At 46.8% G+C, this 6,326-nt stretch overlaps 1 long non-coding RNA gene across 1 annotated transcript; it reads right to left on the bottom strand.

The window, feature by feature from the left end:
• Positions 1–3,671: 3,671 nt before the first annotated feature.
• On the bottom strand, positions 3,672–4,112 carry LOC308151604. The gene is made up of 3 exons (XR_013937300.1): positions 3,984–4,112; positions 3,830–3,892; positions 3,672–3,737 (listed from the first exon to the last, which is right to left on the bottom strand). It is a non-coding gene; the product is annotated as an uncharacterized lncRNA (long non-coding RNA).
• Between the last annotated feature and the right edge of the window lie 2,214 nt (positions 4,113–6,326).

The raw sequence follows: 6,326 nt of genomic DNA, 5'->3' as shown, positions 1-6,326 counted from the left end.
GGGTTTTAAGTTTTTTGGATGTTGTTTATTTGGAACTCTCTACAGCCCGTATGCATGGTGCTAAAGAGGCAAATATTAATTTGTGGATATCCACAGCTGTTGATCTGAAAAATCTTTTGAGTTGAGTGTTGGTCATCACAACTGTAACTGACTTGTCCTCTGGTCCCTGGGGTGGGTGGGTGGGGGTTATTTGTCTTACTTTCTTTTACGTTGTGGGTCCCGACTTGTAATGTATGTCCCGACTCCCTAATACCTAGAAGCTATATTGTAATTTGTGTGTTGTGGCGTGGTTGTATGGGCTGTTGGGGGCGTTGATTGCAGGATGTGGCCTTGTTGTCTTGTTTTGTCATTATGTTTGTTTGTTTTAAAAGAAAATAAAGAAATATTTGATCACAAAAAAAAGGGTTACCTCCAAGTGCCACTACACCCCGAGAGCCGCAACCTCACAGCGTTCATCACTCACAGAGGGGTTTTCCGCTACAAACGCATGGCTTTCGGTTTAAGCTCCGCCCCCAGCTGCTTCCAAAAGATCATGGCCTCCATCTTCGCTGGGATCCCAGGTGTGGCCATCTATCTGGATGACATTGTGGTTCACGGGGCCACCGTCGAGAGCCACGACGAGCGTCTCCACAGTGTGTTCAGTGCATTGGCCAAGCATCACCTCACACTCAATGGTGAGAAGTGTGTATTCGCCGCCCCAGCCATTGACTTTGTGGGGTTCCGCCTCTCAGCTGATGGCACGTACCCGCTGCACTCGAACACCGAGGCCATCCATCATGTCCCGTAGCCCACAGCCGCTCAGGTGGCCTCCTTCCTAGGCATGACGGCGTACTACCTCCGTTTCCTGCCACAGTACTCGGCCACAACCACACCACTGCGGAAGCTGTTGAAGCATGACGAGCCCTGGCTCTGGACGTCTGCCTGCTCAGACGCCGTACGCCTCCTGAAGGCCCAACTCACCTCGCCACCGGTCCTGGCGCATTTCGACCTGGCCAGCCCCACTCTTGTCACGTGCGACGCCTCTGCCACAGCCATTGGTGCTATGATGTCCCAGCTGCAAGGGGGGGTGGAGAGACCGATCGCCTTCGCCTCCCGTGCTCTCAGCCCCACGGAACAGAAGTACTCGGTGGGGGAGCGGGAGGCCCTAGCATGCCTCTGGGCATGTGAGCGCTGGCACATGTACCTCTATGGACGTCTATTCACACTAAGGACAGACCACCAGGCCCTCATCACCCTCCTGGCCACGTCTGGCACCGGTCACAAGCCACTCCGCCTCCACCGCTGGGCCGACCGCCTGCAGCAGTACAACTATCGGCTACAGTTCACGCCAGGACGAGACAACGTGGTAGCCGACTTGCTATCACGCTCAATCCCCAGCCCACCCACAGCCCCAACCTTGACCCCCGGACTGGACCAGGCTGAGCATGACCTCGTCCAGCTCCTCCACACACCCCTTCAGGAGACGGTGTCGCTGAAAGAGCTCCGGGATGCCTCAGCCGATGACCCCACCCTCTCTACACTCTCAACCTACATCACGCAGGGGTGGCCGGCAAGAGTACCTGACGAGCTACTCACTTACTCCAGGATCAGGGAGGAGTTGTCGGTTTGGAATGAGACCTGTGTCGCTCGCGGGTTCTGCACTGTGGTCCCAGGTGTCCTTCGGGCGCGTATCCTTGCTATGGCGCACAAGGGTCACCTGGGCATAGTCAGGCTCAAACAGCGCTGTCGTGATGTTGTGTGGTGGCCAGGCATCGACAGGGAACTCGAAACCCTGGTCAAGGATTGCACTGCCTGTCTCCTTAGTGGTAAGTAGGGCTGCAACGATTAGTCGACTAGTCACGACTAATCGATTACGAAAATTCGTCGACGTGAAATGTTGTTGTCGACTAATCGCATAAAAAATATGCTGAAAAAAACGTTTTTTTTTATTTTTTATTTTTTTAAACGGGAGCCATGCAAGAATCAGCTGGGTAAGTTTTAGCTAACGTTGTTAGCCAACTGGCTAACGTTATATTGTTAGGGTCGTAATGTTTATGTTAGCTTTACTGTTACATGTTGGAAAACAACGTCCCATGGACAGGGCTGTACATGCTATGAGCGTTTGTGCTATTAATTTATTTGCCCTGTGGCACGCATGTGACAGACAGAGGCGCTTGTATGTAACGTTACGTAGCAGGGGTTTTCCATGTTGAAGCCAGGAGAACGCGAGATGAAATGAAGTGAGGGGTGGTCGCTATTAAAATACCAGGTAGTCATGGTGGATGATCATGAATGATGCTTGATAAGTGAATGCTATTTCAATTATGTTGAGTCCACCAGCGAGCTGTCTGTAAGATAAACAGCGCCAAGCGTAGCCTACTAACGTGAGCTGTCTGTAGTCTAGCCAGCAATGCTAGCTAGCCAGTCAACTAGCTCTGTGAGCAGCTGTAGCTTGGCGTAACGTTAGGTTAGATAGCTAGTTAAGCCGGATTTATGCTTCTGCGTCGCCATTTACGCGCAGCGAAAAGCCACACGACTAATCGCGACTAATCGAAAAAATAATCGACAGATTAGTCGACTACCAAAATAATCGTTAGTTGCAGCCCTAGTGGTAAGACCAGGGCTCCAGCTCCACCCCCGCCCATGCAGCCGTTGGACTGGCCATCTCAACCCTGGGAGCACCTGCAACTTGATATCTGCGGCGAGCTGCATGGGGTACCACATCACCAGCGTTTTCTCGTCGTGACTAGGGTTGGGTATCGTTTGGGTTTTATCCGGTACCGGTACCTAACCGATACTTTAAAAACGGTACCGGTACCGAAACGGTACTTAATTCGGTACTTTAGATTTTTTTAAATGACATACTGTATATATATATATATATTATATATATATATATATATAATAATAACACGGTCGACAACATTAAACAGCTTTTCACTTTTTTATTGCTGAGGCACAATATATATTGTTAAATATACACTCAAATTAAAATAAATGAAAATAAAACTCCTGCTGACTGAGGCACAATATACATATATATAATATTACAGTTAAATATACACTCAAATTAAAATAAATAAAAATAAAACTCCTACCTCAGCAATTCTTTTGCAAAAAGATCAGCATATTTGCCTTCTCTGGCAAAATACGACACCTCTCTTGACTAATTGCATGACCTGCACATGAGAAAACCCTCTCAGATGGTGTGGATGAGGCTTGTACGCACATGTATTTATCTGAAAGCTTAGACAGTATGGGGAGGCTGTCCCGCTTACCCCACCACCAGGCTACAGGGTCTTGACCTGATGGGATTGAAGACAAACTTGTGTACAGTTAAATTTCTTTCTGGACCACTTCAGTGATGGGGAGGGCACTATTACTGGTCCCTAAATGCCGCTGCCCCCCCCCCCCCTGACCTGACCCCTATCTATCTACCCTCCCTCCACCCCCACCCAGAGAGCTTTGCACTGTATGGATATGAACACTTGAACACTTGAACACTTGATCTCTGCACTTTATATTTATATTAATTATGACTCTTGCACTTTGATGTTGGTTTGCACTGTCTTGTCCTGTCTTGCACCTGTCCTTCTGTAAACCGTGCTCCATGGTACCAAACCAAATTCCTAACATGTTTACATGTCATGGCAATAAAAGTCTTCTGATTCTGATTCTGATTCTGTTTCCTGAAGAAGCTCTAGGTCCTCATCCTCAAACAGCTCCTCTAGGGCTGACTTTTTGGCACGCTTCTTGTGCTGAAAAATACATAAAAGTAGTGTTTAGACAAACATACTTAAAAAATTGCATTCGTTCATTTGAGGTATTCCATGATTATTTATGAACTTACATGTTCCTCTGCCTTGTCCTCATCTGAATCTTCTTCCCCTGGCCCTGTGCCCGCCATTGGAAGCTGTAGGCACAATTTTGCACATAAATAGCAATACTTCATCATAGAAACGGTATTATAGGACACATAGTAAACAAGGATGAGGATAAAATACCTGTTCTGTTGCACTGGCACTGGCAACTGCTGCTTTCTTCAACCTCTCCCAGGCATCAGCATATTTAAATCTGCCTTTGAAGCGAGGGTCCATCGAAGTGGCCTCCTGGAGAAAGTTCTGAATATCTGGATTCTGTAAATGAACATGACAAACTGTTTAGTGTCTAACAGTGAAATTATGTGGTTTGCCCTCTTGTAAGCATAGGCTATGCTTGGAAATGGAAAATACCTGGTATCGCTTTTTCAGATCTCCCCAGACCGCCTCTTTCACAGCACGGGTGAACTGAGTGTCGTCTCCTTCAACCACCCTGAAATGCTTCTCCAGCTTGTTCAGGATGGGGAGAATTTCGCCACATGTGGGGGACCTCTCACTGGATACGCAGAGGGTTGAGGTGTACAGCAACTTCATGACGTTCACAAACTCCTCTGCTTTCTGGAAGTCATTGTCTGTGAGCCTTTCCAGCCTGGGTGAAAAAAGAAGATAAAATAAAGAATAAAAAATATCAACAAAGTTGTTTAACAACTGATCTTTTCAAGGTCCACTTCTCCATACTCCATCACACAGGTATAATGTGCAGTGAAATTTTATTGCTAACTCATAAAGTGTGCTTAAGTAAAATACACCCATCTTGTCCATCACGTCTTTCTCCATTGGCTTTCTGAGTCGCTGGTCCAGTGAAGCTGCCTGGATGGCTGGGTACTGCTCCAGAAACCGCTCTACCATCAGGAACAGGGAGTTCCACCGTGTTCTGACATCCAGAATCATGTTGTGTTCTGGCAGGTCTGAAACACATTTTGAATTACAATCTACATTGCTGAAGATGTTTGAAACAAACATAACCTTTTGAGATTTATAGGCGCTACTTACTCAGAAGTCGCTGCTTCTCCCGCAGGACATGTTTGGACAGGGTGGACCGCTTCAGCCACACCACAACTGTGCGCAGTCTGGCACACCACCGTGTAACTGCACTGATGGAGTAAACCTTCTGGGCTGCAAGGTTTAGGGTATGGGCGAAGCACCCCACTTTTAATGTGGCCATGAATCGAGTAGTGCACAGTAACCGTTAAATAGTGGTCCTGTGCCACACTCGTCCACCCATCACAGGTAATAGCAGCCACATTTATGTGTGCTAATTCCTTAATGAGGTTTTCTTTTTCTACGGAGTACCATGCAGGAATAAGGGTATTGGACAGAGCATCCCTGGATGGCGGTTTGTAGCGAGGATTGAGGGCGGTGGTCATCTCTCTGTAAACATATTTGAGGATATTTATTATTAGTAATTTTGACTTTTGTTTTGTTTTGACATAATTGTCTAATGGCACAGATTTATAAACATAAAGTAAACAAATATTGTTTTCACGTCACTTTACCTGAAACAGGGAGATTCCACAGTGGAAAAGGAATGCAGTCCCTTGACCACAAACCTGGTAACAGCCCTGTGAATTTCCTCCACCTTGTCATTGGTCAAAGTTCCCTTCTTTGCCAAGGTGAATGGGGTCTCTGATGCTGTAGCTGGAGAGCCAACAATATAAACATAGGTTAAATAATGTTACTGTAGCTAAATATTTGCTGCTGCCTGTCTTGGATAGGACCCTCTTGAATGCTGTACCACATAACGACACCTGGGGTCGCTTGGGTGCGGATCAGACGGTCTGCCTGCCTGACCTCCACACACCCCTCACCCTGCTCCCCCAGTCCAGCTAACACCATCCATCCTGGGCCTACCTACCTGCATGTTTAATCTCTCAATCCCCCCCCCCTTTCCTGGTTAAATAAAACAAAACAAGAAATCATTTAATAGAGGGCGAATGTCAGGTCATTTGGTCAGTTGATTTGAAAATTGATTTCACAGAAAAAGAATGGGACAAAATATGTGAGAACATTAAGAGAGTATCGAGAGACATTAAAATTAGATTGATCCAGTTCAAGGTTCTTAACCGGTTCTACTGGACCCCCTCCAGGATGTTCAGGCTGAAGCTCAAGGACAATGCTGATTGCTGGAAATGTTGCAGGCCGGAAGGGACCCTGGTTCACTTACTTTGGGAATGTCCTATGATTCAAAATTACTGGCGAAAGATCCACGAATGGGTGCAAAACATTACCCAGGACAACTTTGAGTTTTGTCCGAGACTGTATGTTCTCAGTGATCCACAAATGACGTCTCTATGTGGAGCTGCAGAATTTATTCAGACCAGTATAATGGTTGGAAAACAAATCATTATGAGACACTGGAGGAACGCAGGGGAGCCGTCTTTCCAGGAATGGCTTATGGAGTTGGCAAAGGTGGCAGCATACGAACAAATGTCCTTCAGGACTATGGACAGAAATGAACAATACACAGCA

This window comes from Nansenia antarctica, assembly GCF_963989245.1.
Source record: "Nansenia antarctica genome assembly, chromosome: 2".
In the NCBI taxonomy this organism is placed as follows: Eukaryota; Metazoa; Chordata; class Actinopteri; order Argentiniformes; family Microstomatidae; genus Nansenia; species Nansenia antarctica.
Note: the sequence above shows the minus strand (reverse complement) of the source record. Positions and strands in the feature narration are given on the sequence as shown.